Raw genomic sequence first — 19343 nt, 5'->3', positions numbered from 1 at the left:
GTGCCTGAAGTAGGAGAAACTCAATAAAGTAAATGGTGCTTACAGACTAAATAACAGGTCCAGTGTAAAAACCGAAGTAAAGGGGCCAGTAGCCTGGGGGGGTGTGATAAAACGAAGACATGGCCCTACTATGGAGGAACTAACAAGCCTATTAAGGAATCAGAAGCCAGCATTTACGAAGAACAAAGATACAAGGCAATGGGAGATATAGGCGGAGAGTGGGTGGGCCTTCTCTTCCATACTCCACTACAGCAGATCGCCAGATCAGTGCCTGCATGCTGGCTCAGGCTCGACCTAAAAAGCTTGAGGGGGCAAGCCATAAAACGGAGGTGCAGGGGACAAGGTAAGGAGCAACAGCCGACAGTGATAGGGGGCAAGCAACATGAGGGATGCGCGGGGAGGAGGATGCAAGCAACAACAACAGGAGGTGAGAAAAAAGCAACACAAAGGAGGTGAGGGGAAAGAAGCAGCAATAAGCGCTAGCAGAAGGTAGAGGATATTGGTAAAGCAGCATGAAGGAGATGCGTGCAAGGAGGAAGCGAGCACCAACAACGGACAGCGGGAGCACAGCAGGCAAGACACAAGCAAACACAAAGGAGGTGCGGTGGAGGAGAGAGGGCTCAGCAACACAATGGAGGCAGCGAGAGGTGTGGAGGGCAAGAACTCGGAAGGTGGGAGGAGGGAAGGTCAGAAGACACATGCACGTAAAAAAGTAAAATAAAAAGTATCTCCAGGAACCTGCGGCCAGTGGAAGGGCACTGGCCGCAGACAGGAAGCTGTACTAGGTCCATGCTCTATGGCAGGGACACATAATGGAAGCTCCTGGAGGAAACAGGATGGAGCAGGAGGCTCAGATCCTTTAGAAGTAAAATAACAAGAGAGACATGGAAGCCAACCAATGGTAAGTAATGGACGGGCTCCAAGCCTGTTTTAAGCTTTTTTTGTTAACAACAGATTTTACCGACAGTGCATGCACACTGTTGAGGTGAAACATAACAAAGAGAAAACCAAAGCGCGCAGTCATTTTATAGGCACGCCATGAGTGATAACATGCCATCACACAAACATGCTTACAAGATGATGCAGGAGGCACTTTTTTTTTTTGACCGATCCAAAGCGGATCGGGAAATAAACAAGCATTATCAAAGCCAATAGGTTGCTGAGCTGTTGACTTTGTCTGTAAAGTATTATTTAAAAAAAGCAAACACATATCTAATGGTATCTCAAAACAGTACATTGAATTCAATGCTTCAATCTTTATAAATGGAATAATGTATTTTTCAAATACTTTTCACTCAGGAAACTTTGAACAGAACTTAAAAAGAATAAGGAAGTGTCAGAATGTAAAGTTGAAACACTTGCCAAAGCCCAATTTACTTTCCACAGGACTCCGCAATTTGGTTGTCTGCAGTAGGTAAGGGAGCAGATTTATGGGCCTCGCAGAGACTATTCATGCTAAGTACACCTGCCTTAGATGCCAACTGAGTGAGTGCTGCAGATGGCCCTTCCTTCACCACCATAAAGGTATTTGTGTCAACGCTTATACTTTTATGCAATATGTGGAATGCAGTAGATAAAACAAAAACAACTCTTAAAGTCTGCATTTCCGCCATATCTAAGCATAAATATTCCTGTTGCTGTGCTTTTATAGACAAACAGAGGGGGGTTTAGGAGTAACACACCGCAAGGGACTAGGAATTAGGTGGGGGAAGCAGCACATGAGGGAGGGAGCTAGAAAACCCATGCACTCAAATGGAATGCCGAATGAAAAAGAAATAAGTAGTTCCCAAAATGAGACCAGTGGAAGGATACAAGTCAGCCAATCAAAAGGATTGAAAACTGTCTATGCTCCAGGGAGGGACAAAAAGAAAAAGAGGACAGCAAGTGATTGAATAAGAAGCAAGTAAATGAGTGACAATAAAGATAACCAATGGTAATCAATGGCTGGGCATAAGCCCACTGTAGGTTCACAATACGTCTTTCACAACTAGACAGCTTGCACTGATATACGAGTCGAAAATGTAGCGGGAAAGTGCTTATTCTTTGTTTTTTAGGGCAGAAGGGTCATCAACAATTTCCAGCCTGGTTCTCTCTAAATAAACAAATATATTAAATAAAATATTTTTTCTGGAAAAGGCAGTGGGTGTGGAAGCAACGGAGAACTAAGTAACGGAGAAACAATAGGTAGTGGACCGGGCAAGAGAAAGGCAGCTCATGAGGAGGGAGAACAACAAGGAAGTAGAAGAGATGCACACAAGCAAGAACGCAACAAGAACACGGGAAAGAGCTGAAAAACGCATGCAGTGGGTGCAGCAGTGACTTCTCCATTTGGGCGGAGGAGCGTCGCGCCTCCTGCTATGGCACAGCAAAAGTGAAAAATAAAATGGTAATAAGGCGATTTTATTACCATTTTATTTTTTGCTCTGCCAGCCGGAGCGGAGGTTGAGGGCATTGCGGGGTCATTGTTGCAGACTAGGAGCAGGGAGGAGTGGTGGCTGGCTACACCAGTTTAAAGTGCACTTGCCGCTTTGGCCAGTTGTCTTGCGGTGGCCAGCCTGACATACACATTTTAAACTTCTCCAGCCCAAGCTGTGTTAGACAGCCAGGTGGATAGATGACACAGGCCCCTAGTGCCTGTATGAATGCTGAGCCAGCCCACCCCAACCAATCCTGGCGCTTCTCTCGTGCTGGTTAACAGCATGAATAAATGAAAAGTTGTGTAATGCGGGAACTAATTCTTATGTCGTTCGTTATCCAATGCTTACACAAATTAATCAGCGGTGCTATCTGCACAATTTCTGCGAATTTATCATAACATATTTGATAAGCTTATAATTGTTCACTCCTGGAGTGGGTACCTGGGTTCTATAATGTAGCAAAGCACATTAAACATACACAAATAAACAAAATGAGCGAAACATGTATAATGGACAATCATCGCACAAAGTTACACATACATAAAACATACGTCAAAAGCTCAACACCAAATGTACCAACTAGGAAGTTATTTTCTTTGCTCTTCCAGTTGTTTTTATCAAATATGGCTGTGTTCTTTGGTTTTTACACAGTCCATGGTGGAGATAGTCTTTGGTTTGTACACACATTAGGAGCAATTTTGCCCTCTATATTCTCTGATGTGTATCAAAATGTCTTTGAAATTGAATGAAAATTATAGAGACGTCTCCATTAGAAGTGCGGACGCGTTTCAGCCTAGAAACTGCAGGCCACTTCAGGATGGAAGAAAGACGAAGTACCTATAAGAGGGATATGAATACATATACACATTCAGACAGGTGCAACACAACATTACGATTGGTGCACCGGCAGATGACGCTCAGGTGAGCATAGTCAACAAAACTTGACCACTAGAGCCAGATATTGTGAAACAAGGAAAAAGTTAGTATTATTCTCCATTAGTCGTCTGCAACGACAGGGCTACCCAAAACGCGTCGGCACTTCTAATGGAGGAGTCTCTATAATTTTCTTTCATTTTCAAAGACATTTTGATATACATCAAAGAATATAGAGGGCAAAATTGCTCCTCGCGTGTGTACAAATCACAGACTATCTCCACCATGGACTGTGTAAAAACCAAGAACACAGCCATATTTGATAAAAACAACTGGAAGAGCGAAAAAAATAACTTCCTAGTTGGTACATTTGGTGTTGAGCTTTTGATATGTTTTATGTATGTGAAACTTTGTGTTTTGATTGTCCCTTATACATGTTTTGCTCATTTGGTTTCTTTGTGTATGTTTAATGGGCTTTGCTACACGGTAGAACCCAGGTACCCTCTCCAAGAGTGAACGATTATAAGCTTATCAAAAATGTTAAAATGAATTCGCAGAAATTATGCAGATAGCGCTGGTGATCAATTTGTGTAATCATTGGATAACGAACAACATAAGAATTCGTACCCGCATTTCACCACTTTTCATTTATATATGTTTTAGTTCAGGTTATTCAGGGTGATTAGGGCTAACCCCTATAATTTGCAACGGTTAAAAGCATGAGAGCAGCATCTGAATTGGTTAGTGGGGTTTTTATTTATTTTTTTAAATTTATTTTTGGTGTTTTATATAGCGCAAACTTGACCCTAATAGGGTATCAGAGCGCTTTACATTCACATAATGTTATCCACTTATCATAACACAAACACCTTGCAGTTTCAAAACCTAATCATTATACAGTAAGTTACTAGCAACAGTTATGTTACGAGGTCATAAATTATTTGTACATTGAATTCTTATAGAGACATTTGTGCATGACATACAAATTTACAAAATCGAGATCGAAATGATGGATGTTATTGGTCGATGTGTGGTAGTGTCTGTATTAAACGAGAGGGTCCTCTGATAATGACCGGCCCGCTGGAGTTATGGCAGAAATTTGCTCAGTTTTGGCTGAGCTTTTAAAAGCCGCGACGGACGAAATTTTTCCATTGTTATGGGGGAGAGCAATCCAAATTCTTGGTGCTGCGCCAGAGAAAGCTCGATAATAATTTTTTTTTTTTTCTTTCGGAAAATGGCCAGTTTTAGCAATAGATCTCCATGACTCCGGGAAACCCGACAACCTCCTGATACAGTGATTTTCTGTGGGAGGTACCTGGGTGTATTGTGATGTATCACTTTGTGAGTGATACATGCCATTTTTAGCTGTATTCTTGCTTTGTAGGGCAGCCAGTGGAGCGCTTTCAGACGAGGGGTGATGGTCGAATTTTATGGATCCAGTTATAAGTCTTGTAGCCGCATTGAGACAAGCTTTTAGTGGGGCTGTTGAGATCTTAGGAAGACCGGCTAGTGTTGTGCAACCCTATTCAATCCTTGATAGGACTAGTGCCTGGACTGCAGTTTTAAGGTCTGCGTTGTTTATGAAAGGTTTCAGTTTTTGGAGGTAGCTTAGATGGAAGCAGGCGTTTTTTGCCATCGTGTTGATATGTGCAAGCATGTTCAGGTTTTTGTCTAGCATAATGCCCAAGGATTTGGTTGAGTCTACAATCTCTGGGATACAGTTTAGCGCCGTGATTAGTTTGGTCCACTCCATGAAATTCGTGGTGCTTTCCTGGGGGGAAATAAATATGAATTCAGTTTTCTGTGGGTTAAGCTTGAGGTGAGTACTGGTTAGCCAATGGAGAGTTTTCTTTAATGCTTGGTTCATGATACCGATCTCTTCTGTCGATGTGATCTTTATGTATAGCTGTGTATCGTCAGCTTACATGTGGAAGGAGATGTTTGCTTGCTGTAAGATATCAGTGAGTGGCTCTACGTACAAGTTGAATAGAGCAGGGTATACACTGTTGAGCTCTGTGGTACCCTGATAAAATTTCTGGATGAAGCAGATAAAGTTTGGTTTACTATGAATTTTTGCGATCTGTTTTCTAGGAACGAGCCGAACCACTTTAGGACTGTACCCTCTAAGCCCATCCTATTTTTCAGGCGAGCTAGCATTTTAATATAGTTTACAGTGTCAAATGCTGCTGAAAGGTCAAGTAGGATTAGGAGACAGGTTTCGTTGCGGCCGAGGACAAGTATAGCATCGTCCACTATGTGCAGAATTGCTGTTTAAGTGCTTTGTTTCGGTCTAAAACCTGATTGGAAGTCATTCAGCAGTTTGAAGTCTGCGGTGTGTTGGCTCAGTTGTTGTTGTGCACCTTTTTCCAGGACTTAAGCTAGCATGGGCATGTTTGTTACTGGGCTAAAGTTGTTCAAGTCTGCGGGGTTCTCGGTTGTTTTTTTTCTAAAATTTGAGTGACTTGTCCTATTTTTAAGCAGTCCAGTAGTGAGCCTTGCGATAGTGAAGCGTTAATAATCTTTGTCCATGAGGGGATGAGCAGATGGTTGATTGTAGACAAGCACAGGTAGAGGATCGTTGAAGTGATTGATTGGTTTTATGGTCGCGATAATCAGAGACAGGCTTGAATTCTGACCATAACGCATTATTTTTAGGTCTTTTCAGCACTGGTTGAGAATGAGGCTTGGCTGGGGTGTTCGTCTTGATTAAAGGGCAATCCGCTGCCTTTTTGAGCTCCCTCTCCATCGATATGGCTTTGGCTGTAAAGAAGGAGGAGAATTCTTCGCTGCTTATGTTTGATATTGTAGCTGTTGGTGCAGATTTGGCCGTTTTATTGGACTGATCATTTAGTATTTGGAAGAGTTTCCTCGGTCTGTTTTTTGCATTATTCTGTTCTTCCCTAATAAAGTCTTTTTTTGAATTTAGGATGCTTTTATAGTAGACCTTTCAAGCCTGTCTTAGTAGTGTTAAGTGTGGTGAGGAAGGGTGTTGTCGCCATTTCCGCTCTGTGAGTCTGAGTGATCGTCTTTCTCCGTTGAGGGATCCATTAAACCAGGGGTTTTTGTCTTTGTCAGGGATCCTTTTGAGTTTTAAAGGGGTTATGTCCTCTATTATGCTCGTCATCGTATTGTTGTAGTATTCCGTGAGGTCACTGACGTTTACTAGGTTATTTGGAGGTTGGAGGTTGCAATTCTTCCTCACAGCGTGCTGCGAGACTTTCCATTTTGAGCCCTCTGGTGTCGCGAATCCATTTTCTGGGTTTCATCGGTTGTGATGAGGTATTCTTTTTTTATGTGGGGTATTTGGAAGGTAATGATGTGTTGATCAGACCAGTCGCAGGGGGTGATCGCTATTTTGTCGACAGCTTTTTCTTTCGAGATAATCCAGTCTAGGGTGGAGCCTTTCGAATGGGTTGGTAGGTGGCATTCTTGAACCAGCGATTGTTCTCCAAGGAAGGTTTTGAGTAGCTTGATCTGATTGTCGGTATGATCCTCCCAGTGAAGATTGAAGTCTCCTAGAAAAATATGATTAGAACGGGGAGTAGAGTTTGCTGTGACAATTTCCATCAGCTGGTCTATGAACAAGGTGTTTTTACCGGGAGGTTGGTAAAATGCGTGAAGTATGCAAGTTTGATTATCTGATGATCTTAATGACAGACCGAGATATTCACAAGACTCTAAGGGGTCAGATTGCACTTTTGTAATGGCTATATCGGATCTATGTATACAGGCTATGCCTCCGCCCTTTTTGTTAGGTTTGTCTAGTCTCACGATACATCAGTTTGGGGGGACTAATAGATCTAGGCATGGGGAGGATGAGTCAGAGAGCCACGATTCTGTTAGAATAGTTATGTCTATTTCATGGTTTAAGATGAGGTCAGCTATGTCCACGGCATGTTTCTTTGCTGATCAATAGTTGAGCAGTAGACACGAAATAGGTTTTTGTGGTTTGATGAGTGGCGATTCTTGCTTTTCAGGGATTAGTATCACATTCCTCAGGTTATTGAAGTTTGGCCTTCTAAGGCTAGTCTTTGCCGTTCTGCTTGCGTCAATTAGGACTGACTGAATGAGATGTTTGTTTGAGTTGAGTTTGAGTTGGCTCTGGGGACCCGTGCTCAGAGGACTGGAGTGCAGCCAAAGGGTAAGTTAAATTAATATTTTATTTTTTATTTATATATTCAAGCAATATTCCAGAAATAGAGTTATGAAAGTCCATGGAGTGCTAAATATGTTGGATGCTGGTGGCATTCTTCCGTACGCACTGCCAATAGTACTGAATGTTCAGGGTTATCAGGGAGCGTCTTGTGCTTTTTTTGTTTTTTTACTCTTTCCCAGGGCTGGACTGGGAACCCAAAGCAGCCCTGGCAATTTTGTAGGACCAGCCCACAAGGTTTGGTGGGGGGTTGGTGAAGCTGCAAGTGTGAAGCACTGTAGCCTTTGTTTTTCAGGCCTGATATTTCAGCACTGCTGCAAAACTTTACCCCAGCAACAAACAAGCATTGGCATAGCCAATAGGTCTCGCCTTTGGGACCTTATTAGTGTTTGGCCATGCAACAGTTGATGTGGTTGCACCAAGGATATTGTGCTGGATAACTAAACACTTGTAAGGTCCCAAAGGCGAGACCTTTTGGCTATGCCAATGCTGGTTTCTTTTACAGTGTAGTGCTGTCACACAATTTGAGATCACTAGATTAACATGTGTTAATAGAAACCTGTTTTATGTTGCTGCAAAAACTGAAGTTTCTTGATCAAAACTTAACATAGGCGGTAGGTGTTCATTATATTCACTATGAAAATGGAGAGTTATAGCAGATCTGCACCAACTTTGTTGGCAAAGTCCAATACCAAGACATGGATCAAGGCAGATCAAACATACCAGGTTCTCCTATGAGAGTATTGTTTGATCATTTTAGGATGTAGCCAGATGACATTATAATTATATGCTTTATGCTGCAGCTTTGTCAATTATGGTTACCCACTCTTTCAGTTAATTTTTCACATTATGTCTCCATCGTCAGTTATTCCCTTAAAAAGTGTAAGCAAAAGCAGCGTTTCCTACAAATCACAGGTGCCGTTTAAGTGACATAGTATGCTGTTTGGGCAACACAGCCTCTGATAGGAAACTGTAACTTAACAAATCAATGCTTGTTGAAATAAAAGTCAAAAGTGTTTCATAACAGGCACAACGAACCAACTACTAACACTGTTAAAATATACATGTTTTCTTTAAACAAATTGGGTCTTAATCATAAAGGTATTTTAGAGTACGGAAAGCAGTATGCATGGAGTACTCTAAACTACACTTGAATATAATTGTGAATTGCCCCAAAATATCTAAAATGGGACTATTCATAGACTGTTCACATAGTTAGTACAATTAGAAAGGACAGAGCCCTATTTGAAATGTTACTAATAGAGAGTTGGACATTTTGGGGCTGATTCAGAAAGATAGCTACGGGTAAGTAAAGGAGTACGTCTATAATCCTACCTCCTGTAATCCTAATGTTTTTGTGAATTGCCAGGTTATTAAGTTTGTAGATTTATATAGAGTGGCTTATCACCCGTGAGGGTATCCAGGTGCTTTCCTTGGGCACGGGCAGATTAAGTGAATTACCCAGAATGATTGGATGTTGGGCAGATGCAGAGACTTGAACGCAGGTCTCCAGCTCCCGAGTTGGCAGCTCTGGCAGCTGTGCTACATCCTCCTCCAGTACAATGTGGCGTTCAAAGCAAATATGCATTGTGCAAAAGTAGTCCTTTCTCCATGTCATCCATCACTCCAAAATCTAAGCAAAATATTGAATTTCTGCGATCTTCCTTCTCTACTTTCTCTGTCTGGCACATACTTGGTATCAATGCACGTGTAGCCTCCAGAACGGGACAACTGCAGGTCATATGGCCACAAACTGAATGACCCCCTTTAATTTTTAGAAAAACACTTTGGACGAGTAACCCAGAACATGAACACTAAGATGAGGTTGAAGAAAAATGAGGGGGGGAAAAAACGTTTTTATCCAAACTATTATTGAAATGAAATGTCCCTTATAGTGTCTGAAAATGCATGTAATACCTTCCGAAAGTCTCAGTGCCACAAAAATGTAACTTTGATGGTCTCATTATCTCGTCAATTCTAAACGTTGCACGTGGGGAAAAAAATGATTCTGCAGTTAATTAATGAGCTTTCTTGATTATTTACACATGTCTAAGGTTAAACAAAAGTGACTTAATATCATATTGATGTAGCCAATGGTAAATCTATCAGGCAACAACCTTATCGACAGCTACTGTCTCTGAATTCTAATAACGACAACAACAGTTAATATGAGCACTGCAGAATAAACAGACGCAGGCTTGCAGAAAACGGTAGACCCGATGAAATTAATCGATTCACGAAAATTAAAGGATATCCACGCAATAAACAGCACTCGGCTGCCAGATGAAGGGCCATACATCAAAACATCTTCAACCACGACAGCAAGTGCGCAGCTGACCGGATAATTAAAACAGTAGGTGGGGGTGTCTAAGCTGCGGTCCGATTACAAAATACAGCGAAGAGTCAGGGCGCTGGTTGAGCACAGAAGGATCTTATCACGGACTAGTGGCGGGGTGCCGCTCGCGCCAGGGATAACAGGAGGAGAGGCACAGATAACACGAGGAGAAGGCGCACAGAATTTTCAAAGAGATTCCAAGAGAGAGGCACGCAAGGCTTAATGAGCCTTGACAGAAACCCACATAGCGGCTGCGCGCGTGAACGCAAGCTTGAGGCCAGCAAAAGACTCTGGTAGCACTTTCAAAAAGCCACTCACTAAATTTCTCGCAGAGCAGCTCATGCGCTGGCTCCGCGAGGCCTAAAAAACGGCCCCACTGATGCCAAACCACTCCCCTCTCTCCCCACCCCCGCCCTTCCAACCTCCCGGGAAAATGCCCGATGACCGCCCCGGCCAGTCCGGCCCTGCTCTTTCCAGCCTTTTTCAAAGACAGAAAAAGAATAGTTGAGGCTTCTGGGACCCAATACATTATAAGAAAATAGAAACAGATAAAACTGCACATCTTTTGTTGTTTCTTTATCATAGTAAATGTAAATAAATGCTCGAGCAGGTTCCTTTTACTGACTGATGTAAAAATGCAGCTCCTTAACGCGGGGTGAAAGCCGGTAACCGATGTAGCTCCATTCAGTTTATCACAAGGCGGTTGGGGTCTCAGGACGCCTTGTGTCCGGGTGAGTAGATCTCCCAGTGCATGCCGGCTTTTGTAGTTATGCATTTGTGTAGAACTGCAAGTCCCACAATGCAGGAGGAGACAAGACCGAGGAATGAACTGTCCTTATGGGCTTTTGTGGTAACGCTTCGTGTTAACTTGTAGACAGCACAGTGAGATAATGCACCCGTTATAAAGATCTGAAAGCAATCGGTTCAGATTTCACTTAGACTTTTTGTCACAAAGAGAGAACCATGAAGGATAATCTGGCAGCAAAGCACAGCATAGCTCCTTCCAAACGCTGCTGATGCATCACAGCACTTCAATCTGCATCACAAGTGATCCCGCTGGTTAGTAGTGGTGGCACAGTTGCCGTTGGTGCAGCATGCGTAGTTGGCACCGTGTTAGAGGAGCCCACTGAACCAGATTACCTCTGTGTTTAATAATTCAGCCAGCAGCCGGGGGTATTTTCTGCCTTGCTCTAGGGCTCGTGACACGGGCAACGCTACTGAGTTGTGGGGTAGTTTACCTATTGGAGGCCTTACTTGGGTAAACCCACAATCCCTACTGTTCGTTTCTACTAGAGTAAAAGAAGCTGCCCCTGCACCCAGACTCTCAGGGCACTCTGTAATCCAGGTCCAAGCTGAAGTCCCCCGGGCATCTCCCAGTACCTCCGGCATGCCCCAGGCACCTTTCGCATCCCTCGTCTCCTGGCAACGGCTCCCGAGCCGCCACGGCGTTCCCAGAAGAGGTCCCACTGAAAGAGAGCTAAACCAGGCAGCCAGGAGTATCGGAGTCTCCGGAGCTGGGAAGGACGCCCAAGGAGAAGAGGAGGGCAGTCGGCATTAAAAACCATCACCAGCAAGCAAGAAAGTACCAACTGCATGAAACATATGCAGCCAGGCAACGGTGTGGCACCCCCAGACATCCAGGAACAGTGCACGCTGCGCAGTGACAGAATCCAGTCAGCCTCCTTGCACGGAACCAAAAAACAACAAAGCACCGTGTGGATCTAAAACAAGAAGCCGAGATCTGTAAGCAGCCGCCAACAAGAAACCAGGCCCCCTGTGCAGCGCCAACAAGAAACCAGGCACCGAGTGCAGCGCCAACAAGAAACCAGGCACCGAGTGCAGCGCCAACAAGAAACCAGGCACCGAGTGCAGCGCCAACAAGAAACCAGGCCCCGTGTGCAGCGCCAACAAGAAACCAGGCCCCGTGTGCAGCGCCAACAAGAAACCAGGCACCGTGTGCAGCGCCAACAAGAAACCAGGCACCGTGTGCAGCGCCAACAAGAAACCAGGCACCGTGTGCAGCGCCAACAAGAAACCAGGCACCGTGTGCAGCGCCAACAAGCATATAGGCTCTGTGAAATGCATACCGAAGAGCGAGCAAGTAACTAACTACCCACACAGCCTACCGGGCATCAACAGATCAAGCAGCTTGTCCCGAAACAGACTGTGCGGCTCACCAGTCGCTGCCCACAGTAGCAACAGGAAGAGAGGACTGTGCACAGAGCCATCAGACAGCTAAGCACTGTACTCCCCGCCTTCTTCAGGAACACATTTAGTGGAGAGCCCAACAGGAATCAGAAATGTAAACAGTTACTAAATCGCTGACATGCATTACATTGACATTTTAACTTCAAAAACCTTAATGCAATGCACGTCAGCGATTTGATTACTGTTTATTGCTTGCAAGCTTTTTATTTTATTTTGCTGGGGTCTGCAGTCGCACCTTTCTGACCCGCTGATAGGCGAAACATGCACTGCATTCAGCCTCAACTCCAGGGCTTTACGTCATGGCTTGTTTTAAAACCTGGGAGATATTTACAAGAAAATGCCGGAGCGTGGTGTTACGCTACATTTGGCAATGCCACGCTACGACATTTTCAAAGATGCACCGCATTTACAAAAATACGGCGCACCACTGCATTACCCCTATCGCTAAAAAAGCTGCCTAGGGGCAGCGCAGGCCCCCTGCCGTCATGTTGCAAGCAGTGGCATAACGAAAGTTTAAGGGGCCCCCCTGCAATGTACACGGAGGGGCCCCACTCCGGAACACTCAGGCCTGTGCATTCTGCTGAGGGGCCCCCTGCAGCTCGGGGGGCCCCTGCACCACAGGGAATGCGGGGGACTGTGTTACGCCCCTGGTTGCAAGGGTGCCTGCGCTGCAGAGGCGATTGTTTATGTACATGAAGGGACACTTTCTTGTCCATAAACAATCTTTAATGGAAATTTGTTCTTTCTATGTGTGCACACAGAGCAAAAAACAAGGATAAATAAATAATTTCTCCTTGTATCGCCATCCTGAGACCAGGCATTACATGGCCTTAGTTTTTGGTGCTGCCCCAGCAGCATCAAAAACCAATGGGTGTTGAGGTGGAACGCCCACTGCAACACCCATTGCCTTGCCCTTTGTCGCTGCGGAAAGGGGCACATTTACAAGGTGGCGTTAAGTGGATTAGTGTCACCTGGTGAATATGTTGAATGACCCAATGCCACCGGAGCGTCAGAAAAGGTGACGCAGCAATGGCATTAGGGGCTTGTAAATATGCCCCCCTGCTGACACCAAGCCTAAAGGCACTGCTGGCGTCTCTCAGTAGGAGTTTGCTCGCTCACCACTATGAATTGTTGTAACCTCCACTGAGTGGGTGGGCTCTAAGCCCACAGTTTGTTCCTGATATAGCCACAAAAGGTGATTCACAACCATGCACCTAAAATTCGTCCTGTAGCCGAGACCTAAAAAGTGTTAAAAGTTAAATGCATCAATTAAGCTTTTACGAATGTTGGCCCTTAAAGTGCATCTTAACTGTTTCCGAGTCATATATAAAGTTGTGTTGTGGGTTATGGACTAATGGTGGTCGCTCTCACTTTCCTGATGTGGCACAGATGTAATTGTGCCCCAGCATGGGCTGTAGCAAGTATGAGTGACCTAAATGCTCACTTATACATACCACTGTGCTTGGTTGAGAAGGTGGGTTTAGTTTGTAGCCTAGTTTTGGTATGGGTGGTGACACCATAGGAATGAAGGCTCTTATGTTGGGGGGGGGTGTTGGAGATGCGCTTTAAGTGGAGGCAAAAAGAGCGACTGCGAGATATTCATTCTCACACGCTGCTGCCTATCATCTGTATGGGGTGGAGGGGTGTAATCTGTGCTTTAAAGTAAAGAAAATGTTGACTGAAGTTAATTGCAATGTTGCTCATCTAGATCACTCTTTGTATACCTAATGCTGCCTCAGTGGGAGGGGGCATATATCAAGAGAGCAAAGCAGAGAGTAAGGGAAGGCACAATTAAAGAAGGAATGACGAAGATGATGTGTATATGTAGCAGCTCTTCTGAAAGAGTTGGTATGCCGCATAGCAACCAGTGCTTTACATGTAGTTGCCACAGGCATTGGGCCCAAAGGAGCAAAAGAAACACAAAAATAAAGAAGGTCCGAAGGGAAACATCCTTTACAACGACGGCCGAACCCCGCATGCCTTTACAACGCATTCGCCTTTACCACGCAGGCTTTTAGGACTATGCCTTTACAACTAAAATTTAAGTGTTTTGCAGGTAAGTGTATTTATATATATATATATATATATATTGGGGTTTAGAATGGGTGTGGGTTTTTGGGTAGCAAGGGTATTTTTATGGTGGGTATGGGTTTTTGGCTAAAAGGGGTAATTTTAGGGTTTGGTGTGGGTTTTAGAGTGGCAAGGGTATTTTTAGAGTTTTGGTAGGGTATGGGATTTTGGATGGCAAGGGTATTTTTTGGGTGGGTATGGGCTTGTTGGTAGCAAGGTTAATTTTAGCGTGGGTGTAGGTTTTTTGGTTTTAAGGGTGATTTTTAGAATGGGTGTGGGTTTTGGGGTGGCAATGGAAATTTTAGGGTTTAGGGTGGGTATTTGGGTGGTAAGGGTGTATGCATGTGTGCATATATATTATATTTAATAAATTAGATGGCTCAGCAACACAGTTTTTTTTATAGTTATGACAATCTAAAAATCAGCTCAGTACAAACTAACCGAATTATTCAACATAACACACAGATTTCATTGTGTTTGTTCAAAAGAATTCATATGTAGCCACTGCTTTTCGTCCCAAAGGTCTTCTTCAAAGCTACAAAACACAATTTTAAAAACAATTCAAAGGAATTTTATCTTCAAAAATAGAAAAAATTTTGAAGAAAAGGGACTGAAGATCAACATTTCACAAATTGCACATTGTTAATCGACATTTCGTGTTCTGCACCTGTAATACGAACATCTTAAGCAGTGCCATATAATTAAGTAGTCACTAGGCCAGTATCCCCTTGTTCCAAATTTATCACTGTGCAGTACAAAATTTACTTCCATCTCTCTGTAGAGGCTATACTTGCCTGTTATTTTTTTATCACACATATGCCTTTACAAATAAAATGTTCGTGGTAAAGGTATGTGTGGTAAAGGCACATTCGTGAAAAATATGCATGTGTAGTAAAGACGGCATGGTAAAGGCATGCATGTTTCGTCATACAACTGGGCCCGAGGGATCAAGGGAGAGAAAAAGGCGCATTTCAGGATGATGGATGGCAGTGGGAGGAATGGGGATAGCAGAAAGCTTGAAATAAGGGTGCCCTGTTCAAGATACTAGGGAAGCCAAAGAAAGTCCTTGAAAGGCGGCCCACCTGCTTCCGTGTTCAAAGGCAGACCTCTCGTCAGGGCCCTCAGATAGTTAGCTAAAGAGGGAGGAAGAGGAGAGAGGGGCTTCTGAGAGGCCATCACGGTTAGATATGGCATGTCTTTAACAATAATTCAAGTGGGTGGGAGCGAGAAGGCAAGATTAGCAGACGGAGCAGAGCTTTAAGTTGAGAATAGTAAGAGCGGGTCTTTTCTGTCTGGGAGTTATGGTTTCCTGTTCAAAAGAGTCATAACTCAAACTCTGAAAATCAAATGAGGATGGGGTTAGTTTTGCATGGTCTCTCTGCTATACTCAGTTTCCTGCCTGCCACTGTGTACGACACACAGCCTTTTCCCCATACTATGACAGCTCCGGTTTTTCCAAAATCATCTTCAATTGTTTTGATCAAGCCCCATCCCTTTGGTTAGAAGCCAGCCTCATGTATTCAAAAGTGTTCAAAATACAAAAGTGTCATGTCATTCTATTACTTCATATTACCCCAAGTTCTATTCCATGCCTCACCCACGAACTTGATGGCAAAATACTCTCCATTCTATCTGTTAAACCATTTCACAGGCTTAAGTCAGTCTTCATGTGCTGTGGGCAAATATTTCCCAGAAGGGCATTCCTATGTATGAATCTGCAGCTAGTAGTGTTCATGGGTATGCTACAAGTTGGGGTACAGGTTCTGTGCTGCTATGGCTATTCCCTTCCTAGAAAAGCAAGAAACAGCTGAAAGGACATCACACCTCTGACTGCCAGTGGCATTTTAAGTTCACCCTCTGTCCCACGCGAAGCTCTTCAACAACCGGTTATTTGCTGTCCACTGGCCAGATGAAAGGAAAGAGTATTAATTTACGATCCTGACACTTTTTCTTCAAGACCCACGAGAAAACTAGGTGTAAATGCAGTATCGGGGTTACTAAATGCAAGCCAGAGCTAAAACCTTCCACGCCCTGGAAATCCCAAGTGTGATGTAGGGTTACTATGGATGAGAACAGGTGCACACACTGCAAATCTAACCAAACGTGACTTACATCCGGTCTTGCTGAGAACTACTTTACTGGCCCGCTGTGCTTTAAAAACCCTCTATTCACCACAGATGGTGTAGTCGAGGAGAATGGACCCCCCCCCGTGTTGTGTTACAGTTAGCGCTCTGGCCTTCGGCTAGAGCACGAAGAGTAATTGCGTGAGTTGCGCTCACATCGGCTGACGTGAGCGCACGAGTATAAAAAATAAATGGGCGGGCGAACTCGGCAGTTCGCGCCCGACTGAGATACCGCGTATGTGTGGATATTGCGCGCTGCGCGCACGGGGCCCCGATCGAGTGGCTCGCTTCCCCACCCCACACCTCACGCTGCAGAGCAGGGCCTTGCAGCACAACACTGGCGACAAGGGTGGGCCCCTGCACCAATTTTCGTGGAACTAAACAGATAATTGACACGTCCACCGGCTGCAGTGTCCAGGAGGCCCACACAACCTTCCTGGAGACCACAAGACCACACCACCAGCCACGGTGCAGCAAGCACACCCTGAAGGCCTGAAGGGTGCATCACCCGGTGGTGAGACACGGCATAGCTGCCTGGAAGGGGACACTACAGGCAAGTGAGTCACAGACCATTTGGCAAGCGCAGCTGGCACGTGGTTCCCGCGCCACGATGAGTGACACTGACCAGCCCGGCCAAGCAAGGGCGCTGCCCCATCACCCCCCGTCAGGGGTCCTACCCCCATTCAGCAAAGCCGCTGACCCCACGACAGCCGCACCGCGATGGTAGACCTGGCTAGGCAGACTGGAAAACTATTTCATCCGATTCAGGGAGACGGACGGTGCGGTTAAAAGGTCCCTCCTCCTACATTACGCAGGGGAAGAAGTGTACCTCCTATTCAAACACCTGCCGAACACGGGGAACCCAGATGACTACATGGCAGCGGTTGCGGCTCTGACCGCGCATTTCGACCCCCAGGTCAATCCAGATTATGAACACTTTAAACTCTGCCAAGCGAAACAGCGCGAAGGTGAATCCGTGGATGCTTTCCACATGCGGCTAAGAGCCCTTGCTGACACGCACTGTAGGAGAGTGTCATCGACTGCATAGTTGCCCCCAACTTTTTGCTGATGTTTTTGCTGTTTTATGACTCTAGCCAGGCTGTGGCCCTGCTATCCAGGACCCCAGCCTATCTGCTCCCTCTGTTAAACGATGTGAGTACCCTAGGTACAACCCAATTGTATGCTGAGGATGCCCTGACAGTCCCTTGTAGATGGTACCCAGGGCATGGGTCCCTCAGTAGGCCTACCAGGGCTGCAGCACTTATTGTGCCACCCTGGGACAGCCATACAAACCGACACCACCAGACCACTACTGTAGTCTGGGTAAGGTGGTGCTAGCACCCCTTACAGGGATTTAGGTACCCTCTATCCCACCCCATTACAACACATATACTCTCATAGGTACCCCTATAGCAGGCCTTGGTAATCCTACAAGACAGGGTGCTGAGGTATGTGTGATGGGGGACCCATACGTGAGTAGGGCCTCCCTGCAACCTTCGTAAAATCATTGCTGGGTTGTTTGTAGTGTAGCCATACCATATACTCTTAACCGCATTATAAGTCTATCGCGATAACGCGATTACTTGAGTATGGCTACACAGAACCATATCGTGTTTGCTTGTCAAACATGTAGGAATCATACCCCCAGTACAGCCATGGGCATGAGGGTACGATTCCCCCCTGCTAGAGGGGAGATATGGGAAAAGCGGTAGAATTTGGACACCAATTTAAAAGTGCACAAGTAACACAAAATGGCTACTGCTCGCCACCTACACGACCCTGGCTGGCTGTTGCCGGGGAAAACCCCAGCTTCGCCAGCTGGACAATAGGGCTCCTGTGGCAGGGAGGTGCTAGCATCTCCCCAGACAGGATAATGTGGATTGGAACAGGGTGGGTGCACCAAATGTCCTTTCAGAGTTGCACGTAGGCAGCTGCAGAGACCTCATTCTGCATACACCGCTTGGAACCGGTTCAGGGGCATCCTGCCCCTCGCCCAGGTGGGAAACACACAAAGGGGAGAGGGTTTAGCCACCCTTTCCCGCCTCACCTCTCATTGGTGGACACTACTCTGGACACTCCCCTAATCTTGGGGATAAAGGTGAATAACGTGGCACCAGAGCATCAGATTAATCTTGAACTTTACAGTCTTGACCTTCGACTTGCTGCTGCCCAGCTGACGGAAGAAATCTCCCTTGGGATAAAGGAGTTATTCCCCTGCTTGGCAGGCACCTGAAACACTGCAAGTGACCCGGTTGGAACTTCGCTGCTCCTACGGACTTCGACGACTTCCAGCACCCTTGAGGTGGGTTTCCAGCGCATCCCAGAGGCCAGTGAGTGTGCTCATCGAGCTTGGGCACCGTGGACCGTGTGGGTGCCGAGATCCCCAATACCCCAGGACACCGGCCACCTCTTGCGGAGCACACGACCCTGACCAGTGGGGAAGTTGTGCTTTGGCCCGTTTACGAGCCAACCACTCTACAGCAATTGTGCCAAAGACCAGCGCCCTAGCCCCCTCCGGTGGCCGGTGGGTGCCCTTTTAAGCACTCCAAATTGCCGCCTCCCGCGGTCCCTTGTCTCTCGACTTGTGGGCCCTAGCGGAGGTCTATTTCTACTATCAAGAGTTCCCCTGGTTGCTCCAGGCCTGCTCTACAGTCTCCTTGAAGGAGACCTCTCCCAGACCTCGTGGGTCTGCACTGTAGCAGATTTGTTTATCTTGCGTGGGTTGCGGTTGCCAAGGCTTAGTGGATCCAATCCGGACACTAACACCGCAGCAAACCTCATCCGACGTGGGACAGTCGCCCCCCCGAAGCTGGCCTTCCTTGAAACCTCCCGGAGCCCGTGGCTGCAGATCCAAGCTACACCACTTTCCACCTGAAGCACCTGACATCGAAGGGCTCTTTGCTTTGAGCCTCCTGGTCACTTTGCCGTGACCCAGACTCTGTTCCCTCTGCTTTCAGGTTCTTCTCTACAATCTTCACATCTTTGATCTTCACGGCATCATCGACGCTTTTGGCTAGCAGCTCTTTTGAACATTTTCCTATAGAAAATCAGCCCGCGACCCGACATCGAGAACGACCTATGCACCCGGCTTCCCTGGGGCAGGCAACAGTGGTACCTCGGTACTCTCGTGGTAGTGGGCTCCTCAAAAGCTTAAGTCTAAAGTT

General features: G+C 45.7%; 1 protein-coding gene across 3 annotated transcripts in view; it reads left to right on the top strand.

Moving 5' to 3' along the window:
- LOC146829422 (C1GALT1-specific chaperone 1-like) overlaps positions 1 to 19343 on the top strand; it is a 58322-nt gene that overhangs the window by 17786 nt on the left and 21193 nt on the right. The window contains exon 1 of one of the 3 annotated variants that reach the window (XM_085608111.1): positions 1401 to 1524. The exons of the other annotated variants lie outside the window; for them this stretch is intronic. The gene's annotated coding sequence lies outside the window, so the exon portion shown is untranslated. Of the gene's footprint in view, positions 1 to 1400; positions 1525 to 19343 lie in introns of those variants that run through there. 3 annotated transcript variants of the gene reach the window in all.

The sequence above is a fragment of the Triturus cristatus genome, chromosome 5_2 (assembly GCF_964204655.1).
Source record: "Triturus cristatus chromosome 5_2, aTriCri1.1, whole genome shotgun sequence".
NCBI lineage: Eukaryota > Metazoa > Chordata > Amphibia > Caudata > Salamandridae > Triturus > Triturus cristatus.
Note: the sequence above shows the minus strand (reverse complement) of the source record. Positions and strands in the feature narration are given on the sequence as shown.